Source organism: Vidua chalybeata, chromosome 3 (genome assembly GCF_026979565.1).
Source record: "Vidua chalybeata isolate OUT-0048 chromosome 3, bVidCha1 merged haplotype, whole genome shotgun sequence".
In the NCBI taxonomy this organism is placed as follows: domain Eukaryota; kingdom Metazoa; phylum Chordata; class Aves; order Passeriformes; family Viduidae; genus Vidua; species Vidua chalybeata.
Genome location: NC_071532.1, coordinates 56736674 through 56750823, shown reverse-complemented (window position 1 = coordinate 56750823; position 14150 = coordinate 56736674). Strand labels below are relative to the sequence as shown.

At 42.8% G+C, this 14150-nt stretch overlaps 1 long non-coding RNA gene across 1 annotated transcript; it reads right to left on the bottom strand.

Annotated features, from left to right (window-relative positions):
* Nucleotides 1–9002: 9002 nt before the first annotated feature.
* On the bottom strand, nt 9003–13620 carry LOC128785073 (uncharacterized). The gene is made up of 3 exons (XR_008429753.1): nt 13572–13620; nt 9910–10014; nt 9003–9087 (listed from the first exon to the last, which is right to left on the bottom strand). It is a non-coding gene; the product is annotated as an uncharacterized LOC128785073 (long non-coding RNA).
* Between the last annotated feature and the right edge of the window lie 530 nt (nt 13621–14150).

Sequence of the window (14150 nt, the reverse complement as noted above, 5' to 3'; positions counted from 1 at the left end):
TCTGATTTTTCTCTTTTTTCCCCATGATTGGTAAAAAAGAGCTTTGCTATCTGCTTTCCTGTTTCTCACAGAAGAGCCTTGGGAAGCCTGTGTCATCCTGGATTTGGAGAGCAGTGCAGCATGCAGTGTCATCCCCAGCTGAAGATGCTGAAGGGGCATTCTGCTTCCTTGCAGCTAGCAGGGAATGAAGGGAGCACCATGTTTCCTTCAAGCCCTCTTCAGCAGGGTCTTCTCTGCACTTGATACCCAGAGTCTGTTGGCTTCCCCAGGCATGTCCTTCACATGATTTGCTGTTTCTGTTTCAGAAAGTAAAGCATTCAGGATGATTTTTCAAGGACTGAAGTTTTTTCTTACAGTAATGTTCCTAGCACAACCACCTTGCTCCTCTAAACACTTTGGTGAGAAAGAAAGTCATTTAGGTGAAGAAAAGAAATTTACATATATGATCACCATTTTGTCTCACCTAAGAGAAAGGGCATCAAACATCTCTGATAGGTTTTTTATTTACATTTAGAAGTTTTCTTTATCGTGTTCACTCTTTGGAATACCAGGGCCATGAGCTGAAACACGATATACAAGTACTCATGCGCGTGTGTGTGTGTTTGTGTGTGTGTGTGTTTGAAAAGAGAGAGGAAGGCATCAGAAACTTCAAGTAAAAACTTTGAATTTCATCCACCCTGAATGTTAGAACAGATTATTAGAAAACTACTTTTCTATTCTGTAGCAATTTTCTGTTTTGTTTGGGTTTGTTTTGTTTTAATAGCTAATAGTTCTGCTTGCCAGCACACAATGAAATCAGCTGGGGTTTGTGCTGTCAAAAACGAAAGGGTTTCCCATTATTCCATTGATTTCATGCTATTATATTAATAAATCATGTGGTTGGCTACCAATGACATGAACTCAGAGTACACTGAGCAATGCTTCATGCTGTTGCATGGTGAATCTGCTGGGGAAATTTGTCACTGAAGAGGCAAACATGAACCTCTGTTTATTTAAATTTTCAGGATCAAGGTCTTCTCCCAGCGAAGTCCCAATCCTACTGCAGCTTTGGGGTGCCATTGTAGCATGTGCAAGTTGGCATGACTGCATAATCCTAAATGTTAGATAGAAATGAGTTCTGTTGAAGCAGGAGAAGAGAATCCTGGACTGGGTCCTGCCAGATCAGCACACACCTTGGCAGGCATTTACATTTGCTCAGCATTTTGACTCCTGCCCTGCACCCCTGGGAACTGTCTAGCTGGCTTTATTTTAAAAGAAACAGGAAAAAGTCACGCACTCCAAGAGTAATGAAGATGTGTGAGGAGCCAGCTGGTCCCAAAAGATTGATTTTGAACACTGAGTCCAAGAAGTCATGTTTGGACTTGCCTGGTGCCATTAGACTTGCCTGTAATCAGGAGTGGCCTCTGCCATAAACACTTTCAGGGCATTTTAATCTTTTCAGCAGCAGGCAGTTAGGGGCACGGTTAGGTATGCACAGCTCCGCCACCACTTGTCATTTACTGAGTCACAACCAGCCACCGCTACAGAGCGTCCACACATCCCAGTCTCCTTTCCTTCCTCTCCCAACATCCTTCCCCAAAACTGGATCAGAGCTCCATAGTTTTGGTTTGTGCTTCATTTTCTGTTATTGCAGTTATTTTCTCCAGGTTGCTCCACTGAGCCTGTCTACCAGACATATGTAGTGGGAAAAAGATGCAAGAATAAAATCTGTGTGTAGTGTATTCTATGGGCTAAGAGGGAGCTAAAAGCCATTAGGAAGCCCAAACTTAAGAGGTGTTGGGAATGGGTGTTGCCTTTGTTCCCATGATGGCAGTTCCCTTAGCCTGTCATTGCAGGCCCCCAGCTGGGTAATAATTAGCATTGACTCCATGACACATATGATACAGGTGGACCTGATTGGTCCTCCAGTCCAAACACCATCACCACTGGCTAATTAAAAAACCACCCTTTGGTAAACAAACCTCCATAACACATTCCACATGTTCACAACAACAGGTGCAGCAAGTGAAGGTAAGAATTGTTTATCATTCTTTTCTCTGATCTTCTCACAGCCTTTCCCAGGACGATGCCTGGGAAATTTATGTGTTGCCCTCTGTGGCAAGAGAGCTGCTGCCACATTAGCCCACATTAGTGTGAGGATCAGTTAATTTGCGGGGAACACTAAAGCAAGGTGCTTCAGTGTGTTGGCATTTGGTACCAGGGGGCTGTGTTGACAGTCAGAGGTATCTCCACAGGCTGGGGAATGGGCTGAGAGGTCCCTCATTACTTCAGCAAAGGGAAATGTAAAGTCCTGCCCTGGGGAACAAGCCCAGACACCAGCAAAGTCGGGGTGATCCCCAGATCTTCCAGGCCCTGACATTGTGTCAGTCTGGGATTATTGCAAAGCTGTAGTAATGATGCTGGTGCAGCTACAACTGTGATCCCGCAAATGTCATTTTAGGGAAACATCCAGCATGGAATAAAAGCATCCTTGCACTTCAGGTCAGGATTTAGCTCAAGAGCTCACTGAAAGAAAGGGCACAGAGCAAAAAGTGTGGCAACCAGGGTATTGCTGCTGCAACTCGTGCCTGGAGAGGATTTCCCCCTGCGCAGATTCCACATACAGGTGGCACTTGTGGTGGGGTGATGAGCATCATATTTTGGTGCAACTGAAAGGAGTTAAATTCTGTTGAAGGGGTAACTCAGGACTGGCTTAGCTGAGGCAAAGCAGGGGCCTGGAAATGCAGCTTCTGAAAGAGGACTGCAGGACTATGGAGGACCAGCTGCCCCAGCAGATTGTGAAGAGTTTCCACTATGGCAAAACAGATTACTGCTAATCTAAACTAAATCTCCTTTTATACCTGTCCAGGGATCATTTAGTGCATCTGTGGATGGCATTAAATTAATTAGGGCTGTAAAGAGAAATCAAATATTTTGTCTGTGCCCTTCATTTGCTCAAATATGTTTGGATGACAACTAATGAGAGAGTGAGTTCGTCTCAGGACACTAGAGAAACAGACTCATTTTGGAAAATGGCATAAAATTTTTTCAGAGGTTCTGAGATACCTGGAGGAAAGGGACACACAAGACAGTTGAGTACCAAAGCAAATCCCTTACAGTGAGTGTCTTCAGGCTCAATAAATTTATCACAACTTAACAACAAGGAAAACAATTTGAAAACAGCTTGCTTATAGCCTGTGAATTCCTCCTCAGGGAGAAAATCCAGGGCTGTGAAGAGTAATTTAATCCTGTTGAATAACAAGAACCAAAGACTGGAAATCAAAGGCAGAAAAATTCAAATAGAAATGAAGCCTAAGGGAAAAGGAAAATGCAGAAAAAGTTCTCATTGTTCCCTTGTCAAGACCACAGGTGTCCTGTGGGCAGGTAAGGGGGGGCATGGATGGAGGAGAAAGGCACCTGGCCAACAACTCAATGTTGCCCTGGGGCACAAGTGCCAGGGCTGGAAGTGTATCAAGTAGGTTGCTGCCTCACCTGGGAGGCTGACATTGCCCCATCACTGCTTCCACACACACAGATTAACCTCCCCTTCCTCTGGAGACAGTCACTGACAGTCCCCTGGATCACCCAAAGTGGGGTGGAGAGGTCTGAGAGGATAAAGGAACACCAGTTATCGCTGTGGGGAGACTCATGGCCAGCAGTGGAGCAGGACACAGAGATGCCAGGAAGCTGCCCACCATGCACAGGGCAGTGCCCTGCTGCAGCTCAGCCCTCCCCACCTCTGAGCTGAGCTAAGGACCTGCTTCTGCACGTCCATGTCTGACCTATACTCTGTCCCATGTGTCCAGCATGGTTCTTCCCTGTGCCTGACCCTGTGGTGGGACTGTGCCATGAACTGAAGTGGGGCACAGCCCTCCTCACCCCACTCCATGGCGTTGGTTCTTTCAGAAACCAAAAGCCTTGCCCAAAGAGCAAGGACCTCCGTCATTAAGGAATTTGCATTTATACTTCCTGCAGGTAGCTGACTTACTGGCTGGGCTGGGTGAGCTGGATGTTTGGTAGGTCCTGCAGGAACCTTGGGCAGTATGGGTGCTTTGACTGTGCAACCTTTCATTAATTAGGAATGTTTCTGTACTGTGTTTTTACACATGGATCTACTCTCTTGTGCATCTGGCAAATAGTTTACTCCCAAGAATGTGAAGTAACTTTTGGCTTCAAGACTGGAAGCATGAGTGTCTGTTGTTTAACTCTTTGCTACCACTGGGCATGCTAGATGAACCTCTGAAAGGCAAGGAACATTTCCCCTTTGCTCTAGCAATAGCTGCAGAGATCAGGTTCTGGAACCCATGTCTTTCTTGGTATTACTGGAAAGGCTTTTGCATTGCAATTAATTTCAGAACTTAACAAATCACTTCTACTCAAGTCTTTTGCTATTTTAAAGTAGGCAGGACAGGATCCTGGACAAACCATAGACAGGTTTGGCTGTATTTTACTGGTGATGTAGCAGTCATATCTATGTTATATTATATTTAAATTCGTTTTTTCAGTAGAAGAATTTTTTTATTTCTGCAGTCTTTGTCTCTGTTAACTTTGGCTGAAAGACTAGTATCTTAGTGTCACCTAAAAATGCTTTATTACACTTTCATGTGTTGAAATCAAAGTCTTTATATGACGTTAGATCAGCATTTATTCGTATAAATCCCATGATCTCAATCTCCCAGCTCAGGCAGTTTCTCTGTTGCAGAGGAGGATAAGGTTTAAGCAGGTAATGTGCACAGGAATTTTTTTGGCAGCAGAAAGAATATCACAAATCCTTGCATGTTTGAGATCCCATATGTCCATGTATTCAGAGAGACGGCTGGATAATTTTCCTCTGTGTGAGGAGATTAGAGCAAAAGAGATGAAATGCTGATGAGCAGATGGTTTGGATGTCAGTTTTATGTTCCCCTCACAGTCTTTAAAGCAATGCAGTAAAGAGAACCTGAACATGAGGTGGTTTCAGTGGAGCTGATTTGTAGTATAAAAAAAGGAAGTTAATATTTTTGTTATCATTCATATTAGGCACAGAATAAAACCCATTACTTTATTTTGAAGTATGACCTTTTAGAATAACAAATGTTCCTGTTTCCACTGCTCACTGCTGCACATCATGTGCTTTAAGTGACTGAGTATTTTGCTGTTCTTCTGTTTCACAAAATGGAATAACTCACTAAAACTGTGTTGTCACCAAATACCTGGAACATAAAACAGAAATTATGCAAAAAGGAGAATAATTATTATTTTTTTTTTCATCACAAGACCAGATATGAGATGTCCTATCTGTCAGTGATTGTTTCCTTTATCCTTGTGAACTTTCATTCTGTGAGAGGCTGCAGAGGAGACTCTAGAACATGGATGAGAACAGAACAGAGATCTTCAAATTCTTGGTCCTACCCACAGAAATTTGGGTGAAGAGACAGAAGGGAGTAGAGACAAACATAATGATTTTCTGCAAATCACCCTCCTGGCTGTCTTTCTCCAGTTTCATCTTTCTCAACAGTGCCCAAAAGGCATAAAGTAATTCCATCCTGATCTGGTGGTACCCTCTTTAAACTTTGATGTGTGATGAGGTGCCAGGCTGTGGAAAGACATGCCCACTTTAGTTTTCTGTATGGGCAACATCCTTTCCTTTCTTTACGTCCTTCCATGCTCTAATACTGGTTTCTGGTCCCATCACAGATTAGAAAAGCATGCTGCAGCCCATCAGGGTTGCATATCTGAGGTACAAAGCCTTGCTTGAGTGGCCACTGAAAGCATCTGCTGCATCTGCTAAGATTACATAGGACTTTAGCCTCAAATGGGACAAGATGATGAAGGTTAAAACCCAGGAAGCTTCACTTCTGCTAACAGCAATGTTTGGCTTGACATCAACACTATTACAGGGTTCCTATTCCAAAGATCTTACAGTGATGTCAAATCCTTACCATTACAGTCTAATATTTGGGGGATCAATCTTCTGAATCAGCATCTTGTCTGAGGATCACCACTACCATAAGTGTCCATAAGCTCTCGTTCCTTTTTCTCCGTGTGGGGAGCAGGAGGAAAGGCAGTGAGGGAGCTTTCCTGCTCACCACTTTAGCATGGAGATAATAGCTTTTCTCCTCTTTTGTGCACCTCCTACCACGTTGCCTTGTCCTTGCCTGACCTCTCTGGCCAGTGTCTGCCTGGCCTTCCCAACCCTTCTGTGCTGTACAAACAGCTTCCCTCAGGGGAATGTCCATCCCTTCAGTGGGGGAATGGCAGTGGTGCAGCTCGGCCTTCGGGGCAATACACAAGCATTTTTGCTGTGGTTGAGAAAAGACCCCAGAAAGCAGGGCAGTGAGATGTGATGGTTCCTCTCCTAACACACCTGGTTTTCCTGATCAGGACAGCATGATGGATTAGTTATTGGCTCCCCTATTAAGTCATTTGCCACTCCCTGGGATGGAAAGTGATGAAGCTGGAGGTTTTGCATTTCTAGCATCTGTGTAAATTTTACAAAATTGTGGCATGACTCCTAGACATTATCCAAATCCAGGATGTGAGTGTGAGCCAAAGCTGGAGTAATCACCTGCAGCTCACTACTGGAGTTGTTATTAAAAATAAGTACATGGTTCAAAAGCTGATCTCTGTAATAAATGGCTTCCTACTTTTCAGGCATGTAAAACTGCTAGTAATTGGACTCAGTATGAAAAATAAGCCAGGACTGTGCCTTAATTTTACAAAATCTTTAGCCATCACTCCCCCTTTGTTTTGCTTGTTATTTTGTCACCTGTTTATCAAGTTTGTACCTTCATAGTGATCCAAGTGTCAAAGTTGTATATCCACAATTTAAAAGAAGAGACCACAACCATAAAAATTTAAGTTGAAAATTGTTAATTTTCTTAGCTATTTGTGTTTCATATCATGTGAGCTCTTCTGCTCTGCAGGTTTTGTAAATTGCTGCACATGAAAGTGTACCATGATGCATGGGAGGTGCACTGTCACTTATGTTCCCTGTCCTCATCCTCTTGGAGGTGACACCAGGCTCCTCTGGCAGCACAGCAGAAAGGATGTCATGTACCAGTCCTGGGGCGGTCCACAGGCAGGTGGCAGTACACCATGCCAAGCACACATGCCCAGCTCCCCATGAAGCAGGGGGAGCCCATGCACAGGGCTTCAGATCCCTCAGGAGCTCAAGGAGGGCTGGAGCATCATTCCATACTTTATAGGGAGTGGGGCTGCCCCAGCCCCATAGTGTCCTGGGGATGAGGGCCATGGAGCTGGGCACTACAAGAAAGGGAAGGGCTAAGGGAAGGTTCTATACCAAACAGCTCCTCATGGTTGCAGCTTTTATTTGGGTCAAGGATGCCTGTCTGCTCCTTGGCCACATGTGTCAAGTGGTCACCCTGTCCTGGAGGCAGTGGGCATGGCAGGAACAGAACCAGTAAGCACAAATGCAGCCTCAGGAGACCTATGGAAAAGGGCACTGGTGTTCACCCTGTTGTTCACAGTGATTCCTTGGGATTCCTGGGATCTGGATGCTGTGGTTTTGCCCACCTTGGGGCACCCACACTTTTTCTGTGTGTGCACAAGTAGAAGGTGAATAACTACAAAAGGGAAGACAGGACTGTACAGAATATGAGGTTTCAGGAAAGTGTGCTTCTATCCAGGAGCATGAGAAGCTCCATGAATACAGTGCAGTGCTGATTCTTCTCTTTTGCTGACTGAGAAAACAACAACAACAAAAAAGGTATACAGTTTTTATATTATTTTATTCACATTGGAGCACTTCTGACACAGTAAATTTCTATTGTTCATTGAACAATGATGATTTGAAAACCAATCTCTGTGTCTAGAAGGACCATATTACCTTAGACCAGTTGTGACCTACACAGACACATTTAGGAATCTCCCAGAAAATCTGAGAAGTGAGTGCTGTAAATATTTAAGATTATGAAGAGTTTTGTGGACTTTTTTTGGGACTGAATGCACTAGATAACAAGTGCTTGCAGAACTGGGAACATTCCACTATATAGAAAACTACAATTTTAGGAGGATGAAAACACTCACTTATTTTGGAAAAAAAAAATTAAGAAACCTAAGTTACTTAAATGATCTGAAAACAGCTTTGCTTAGGGCAGTTAAAGCAAAGAGATTTTTAGATTTTTTGGGGATAAGTTTTACAAGAAAGTTTGCTCTGGTATTCCTACTGAAGCCATTATCAAAATTAAAAAAAAAAAAGCCACACAAAAAAAAAAAAAACAAAAAAAAAAAAAAAAAAACCCAAACAAACAAAAAAAGAAACCTCTTTTGCTTCAGAAAAACAGAGCCAGACCTTTTTTAGTAGATTGCTGAGGTTATGGACCTTTCGGCACTGGTGTTCTTGGAGGACTAAATCCAGCATTACAATTGTAATTGTAAGTTGGCAATCACAGTTGTAAGTTGGCATTTCACCCCACTTACAGTTCATAGTGAAACCTCAGTGTTGGGACGGGTGTGAGCAGGAGCAAAGCTGGGGGTCCAAAGCCTGGCTTACAGAAACGTATAGTCATGATTAGCTGTTCAAGGAACCATTCTGCAGCTGTCAAATAAATTCCTGCACTTGCTAAACATTGTCTGTCAGTGCTATTTCTTGGGTTAAATTTCACTTCTGTTGCAATTGTAGTCCTGTCAGGAGAATGACTGAAGGAGCTAATTTGGCCTCTTTTATTTCTTCCTGATTCTCCTCTTAGTTTGCACTTAGGCTTTTCTAGCACATCTTTTTCCACTGCCTCCCTCTGGCATACATTTGCTACTCAGGAAACCACAGGCCAGTTGTTATGAGAAGAATTTTCCTGTCACCCACGAGTGCTGTACAAAGTATGTTTATACAGCATTTTGGAATTTATGCACTGGTTTGGGAAATGTGTAGGCATCCAGATGATCGTTCTTATGACCACATATACAGTGCCATGAAAGCATTCTAGTTGCAAGGCATGTAACAGATTAGCTCTTGCTGTTCTTAACTGTTATTCTGGACTGGCAAGACATAAATGTGGGATGCCCAGTGATCTCTTTGCAGCTCCTGGAGTGTGTATCCAGTGGCACTGGTCACCTGGCAGGTGGGTCAAACTTTGGATGTTGATGACATTCACTCTTCCCACTGCTCTGCTGTAAACCAAATGGTGGACACTCATTATTTCAGGTGTACCAGTCTTGTAAGGGCTGCTGCAGGGACAGAAAGGGCAGGACTGTGCTCCTGTGACTGACGAGAGGCCAGCACAATGGGAGCATGGCTCAGCATCCTGACTCATTAAAAGCATTGTCCCTCCAGCATGCTCACCAGCTTGTTCAAATATACTTCATTTTTGCTGTATGCTGCCAGAGATCTAATCACTTGTTAATTGGAAGATGTTTTATTGCTGCTTATTTCTGCCTCTGTTTTCTCCTAATGTGCAGCACACCAGGGAAACACAGTGTGTCAGAAGGGAACAAGTCTCACAAAGGGACATTTTGAGCTGGGTGTTTTCGTACTTGCTGGGCACTTATATGTGCCTTTTTCCTTATGGACTGCAGTGTAGGCACATGCAGCTCAAAATAGCCAGGCCATCACGAATAAAGGCACTGGCTGGGTTTTTTAAAGCCTGCTTTTTTTTTAGTTTTTAACAATATACACAGTTCCTGAATCCTACTTGAATGAAAAAAAAGCACTGAGCTTTATATCTATCTTACCTAGTTTTTAACCTACCTCTCTGCCATTATCCATGAGAAAACAATTTATTTATTTAAAAAACAAAATAACTTCTTTGGGAACTGCTGCCTGCCAGAAAGCCAGGAGGTCTGTGGGAGATTTGTAATCTAAAGCATTTATTTTTGCTGTTAACCTTTTATAGCAGGGCACTGCATAGCCAAACCAACCACATGTCACCACTGCTAATTCCATTTATCAATGACAAATTCCATTTGTCAATGCCAAAGGTTTCCCTAATTTACCTGCTTGAATCTTTTTGCATAATTTTTTGCAAGTCTTCTCTAGCCATTTGTTCAGATCATCTTTCAAAAGAACAGCAAAGAGTTTGGCACTCAGATACCAGACCTCTGTAAGAGATTACATGGTTGTTAGAAGTTTAATTTTAACTGACATCCTACTTTTCCTATATATGTCTGTGAGAAAAAAAAAAACCCAAAACTGTCTGGAAAGGCACAACACTGATGCCATTTGGAACACTGCATGGAAGTTGCCCTCTCACTGACTGTGATTCAGACGTTAGGTCTGTACAAAAAAAAATCTACTGCTATTTTTTTTTTCCTTTTTTAAATTTCTTCAGTGATATAAAAACCCAAATCATTGAAAATGGCCATAGTGTAGGAACAGAAAAATTTCCTCTAAGGGTGAAAAGAGAAACAGATGAATTAAGAAAAAAGCAAGGACTCCCTGACCCCATATTTTCCATAGTAGACTACAGCAGGAATTAAAATGAATGCTAGCAGATGGGGAATGGAAAAATTTGCTGCTGCTAACACTAAGGTGGTACTGCTATATGTAACTGTAAAAGCAAGGACTGTTTCCATTTCACTCTGCACGTTTGTTTTGCTTGCATTTTCCAGACTCATCTCCCAGGCATCTGCACATGCTTGGCCACTGATACATGAAAAATCTAGGAAAGAAGCTTTCTCTGCCCATCTCTCCCTTCCTTTGGTATGTGTCCATTGCAGCAGACACTGCTGTACTTCTGTATGACTAAGAACAACTCTCAGTACTTGAAAAATAAACAAAAATATCCTTCTAGGCTGGTGTTCACAAGCCTCTGTTCAACAAAATATTTATATGCCTGCTTAAATTTGTCAGTGAAGTACTGAAGCATAAGTTTAATGATATCCACATGCTCAGTTCCATTAGGTTTAATGGTCTTTAAGCGCACATTGAGAATCAGATGCACACTGATGGATGTTCAGAAGAGTGTTGGCTTGCCTACAGTCTCGTGACTCTGGGAGCTGGGGGTGTCACACTTGCTAGGTAGTTGCTTTTCTTATGTCAGCAGCAGGGATTCAGAGTCATGACTGCTAACTTGAAAGGACTGGTGGTCATTTCCATCCAGCAAGAGGATGTGCAGAGTGGAATGGGTGAGCATTTTCTTTCTGAGACCTGGATTTGGTGGCTGAATGGCTGGGAGGAGCCCTTACTTTTGCTTAAAGAGAGAATGGAGGCAAAGCCATTGCTGGGAAGTTCTTGTCATCTTTCCCAAGAACATTTCTTGAGAGAATCTGCTGTTCACTGCAAACCCCTCCAGCCCAAAGCCAGGCTGAAAAATATTTCAGGGTATCAGAATACATTATCTCAAGCAGGAGTGATTTTGTGTTTGGAGGACATTAGAAAGCACCCAGTGCATGGGCAGGGTAGGAGCCCCCAGGGACTGCACCCAGCCATGGCAGTGCACTGCTCTTCCCTGGGGCAGGAGAGCAGCCCTCCTGGAGCACTGATGGACTAACCTATGGAGGCAAAGGAGTTTTGCCATCCTTCAGTAGCTGAGGATATGGCCTGAAGGGAAATGGAGGAATGCACATGACAAATGAGGCAGGAAGGGAGGGGGGGCATTTTTGGTACAAAAGGAGCCTTAACTTTACCAAGTTTTCAATTAAAAAACAAAAAGGAAGGGTGGAAAATAGAGAGATGAGGGGAAATTGCCCACTGATTACCGATACAAATGGAGAGCCAAAGTAAACAGACTTTACAAGAGGGTTATGAAGAGGTTACCATAAAGTTTCTCTTCACCTTTTGACCCATATTATGAGTCACTCCAAGATAAGACTGAGCAGAGAATTGTCATATGGGAAACTAAGCAAAGGCAGCTTTTCTCCTAAATAAATAAATGCTCTGCTTAAGGGGAATTACAGACATGTAAGTTGATTTATCTTTCTCTCATGTCCTTTAGTTTTGTGTTTCTGGGCACTGCTTTAGGCACTTGAAGTGTTGGAAAAGTTAATTGTCTATACAATCATCCCCTCTCTGCTTGGGCTCCAACAAGCAGCAAGCAGCTTATCAAAAGAATCCCATGAACTTCTGGGGAGTTTCTAACAGGCCAACTGAAATCCTTGACAATCCTTCTCTTGATGTGTGTGGTAGGATCCATGCCATGTTCTGCTGCTGATGCTGGGTGGGTGTGCTACCTGTCACTAGGCAAGCCTCTGAACTAATGACAGCCCGTGCTCATATTTGGGTTTGCAGAAGTCAAGCACAGACTCATGGAAGGCAGAGCAGTGCAGAAATATGGCTGGCTGCTCTCCACCTCTCACAGGTGAGTTTTGCAGACAGCTATTCTGGTAACAAAACTGAGCTAATTCTTAATTACTGTGGGGTATATCTCGATAACAACATTGTGACCTGCCGTGAAGCTGTGGTTGCTGTTGGATACTCCACTGCACAAAGTGGCACTTGATACAAAGGCAGTAAAAATGTCTTGAGCTTGTCCTGACATGCATTTGGATGGGGCCTTATCTGATTCTTTGGACCTTGACACAAAAGATAGGATTGCTCTTTTTTGGTACTGAAGAAACCCCTCCCATGAGATCATATTCCTTTCTCTCTCTCTGAAAAAAGTCATTTGTCTGCTAACCAAGGGCCCAGTACTCAGCAGTTGTCACTGAGCTTGCCCCAACAGTGTCAGAGCAGTGGGGGTGATGTGCAGAGCTGAGTGCTGTGAAGCCAAGCCATGAGGAAATGGTGAGGTTTGCTACACAGATGTATTTTTGGAACAACACTTCTTTACTTCTTTACAAAGGATCAGTGATAATGAACCAGAACTAAAGAACCAACAAGTAATTCAAGCAGATGGTGTTTCCTCATACTCTCAGTAATTTCTCTAACACAGTGCTTCAGCAGTGCCTGATTGCTGGGGAATGGGTGTCATACAATGATAAGAAATGATCTGGTTTTATTTTTAGTTATGCTCTTTCTTCATACAAGGAGTTTAGTTTTATCTGCTCTGACACTATCATTGGACAAATTTCAGTTCAATGAGTTTTGTTTGGATTGGAAGAGAAACTTCTACATTTTCTCCCATCAAAATTGGCATTCATCACCTTGGAAAGAGAGACTGTATGAATAAAAGCCTACCAGTGCAAATCTGCTTCTCCCACCACCTCTCCCCTTCAGCTCAACCCCTTGCAGGTAACTCATTGCCTTCCCTCCTGACACCTGACAGCCATCACATGGTACAGTTAATGTGTTACTGACTGCCACCACGCCATTGAATTCGCCTGTGCATTTAACTCAGCTCTTCTCTTCTGCATTATCTACTTGGACAGTATTCTCTGTGGGATAAATAACTGGAACAGGGCAGCTTTCTTCCATGGCAGTACTTTGATAAATAAAAAATAATTGCAATAATAGTAATAAAGCCAGCACCAGTAACTATGGTAGCAGAAACAATAAGCAGGTTGTCAATTTTACTTTTTAGTGAATACAGATGCTTGGAAAATTAAATCATATGAGTCCCTTATGAACAGCCAATCCATAAAAATTTATATGCACAGGACTAAGGTACTGCCTGTTGTGTCATGGTCATGGTCCTGCAGGTGCTCTTGGAGCATGGCAGACAGAGTGAGGTATCTTTATATAGTTCCAGGAGAAAAATGTTTAGGATGGATGTCATCACCTTGCAATTCCTGCTGATATGCACAGGGTAAGTTACTGCTCAGCCTGTGCACAGAGGCCTGTTGATCTGCCATACTGTTACCTTGCTCTGACAGCTGGTGACAGACCTGAACCTGGATGAGGTGTCATAATTAACCCATAATTAACCCATAATTAACTTTGTGCCCCGAGATGTCAGAACTCCCTCAGAAGTCCAGGGCGTTGCATTTTAGTAGGATTTAACTGACAGGTTAAACCACTGCTTTCAAAACAATTCTGCTGATCTAAAATGAAATGGAAGATAAGCTTTCAAAAGCTTAAAAAAATAAGATAATGGAAGATAAGCTAAATATGGATAAATGGAAGATAAGCTTTCAAAAACTTAAAAAAAATCCTTTCAAAATTCAAAAGTTTGACCATAAATGCCCCCAAAAGTTTATTTTTATTGTTTTCATGGGAGAAAAACAAGCTAGAGGATCCTTCCCAGACCCACGGGGCCAATTTCAACCTCAGCATGAGGCCATCTCTACCAGCAGATGTTTAATTTATTTCACTGAACTGCTGGAGCAGTTTGAGGCTTCTTCTTTGATTGATATGTGAA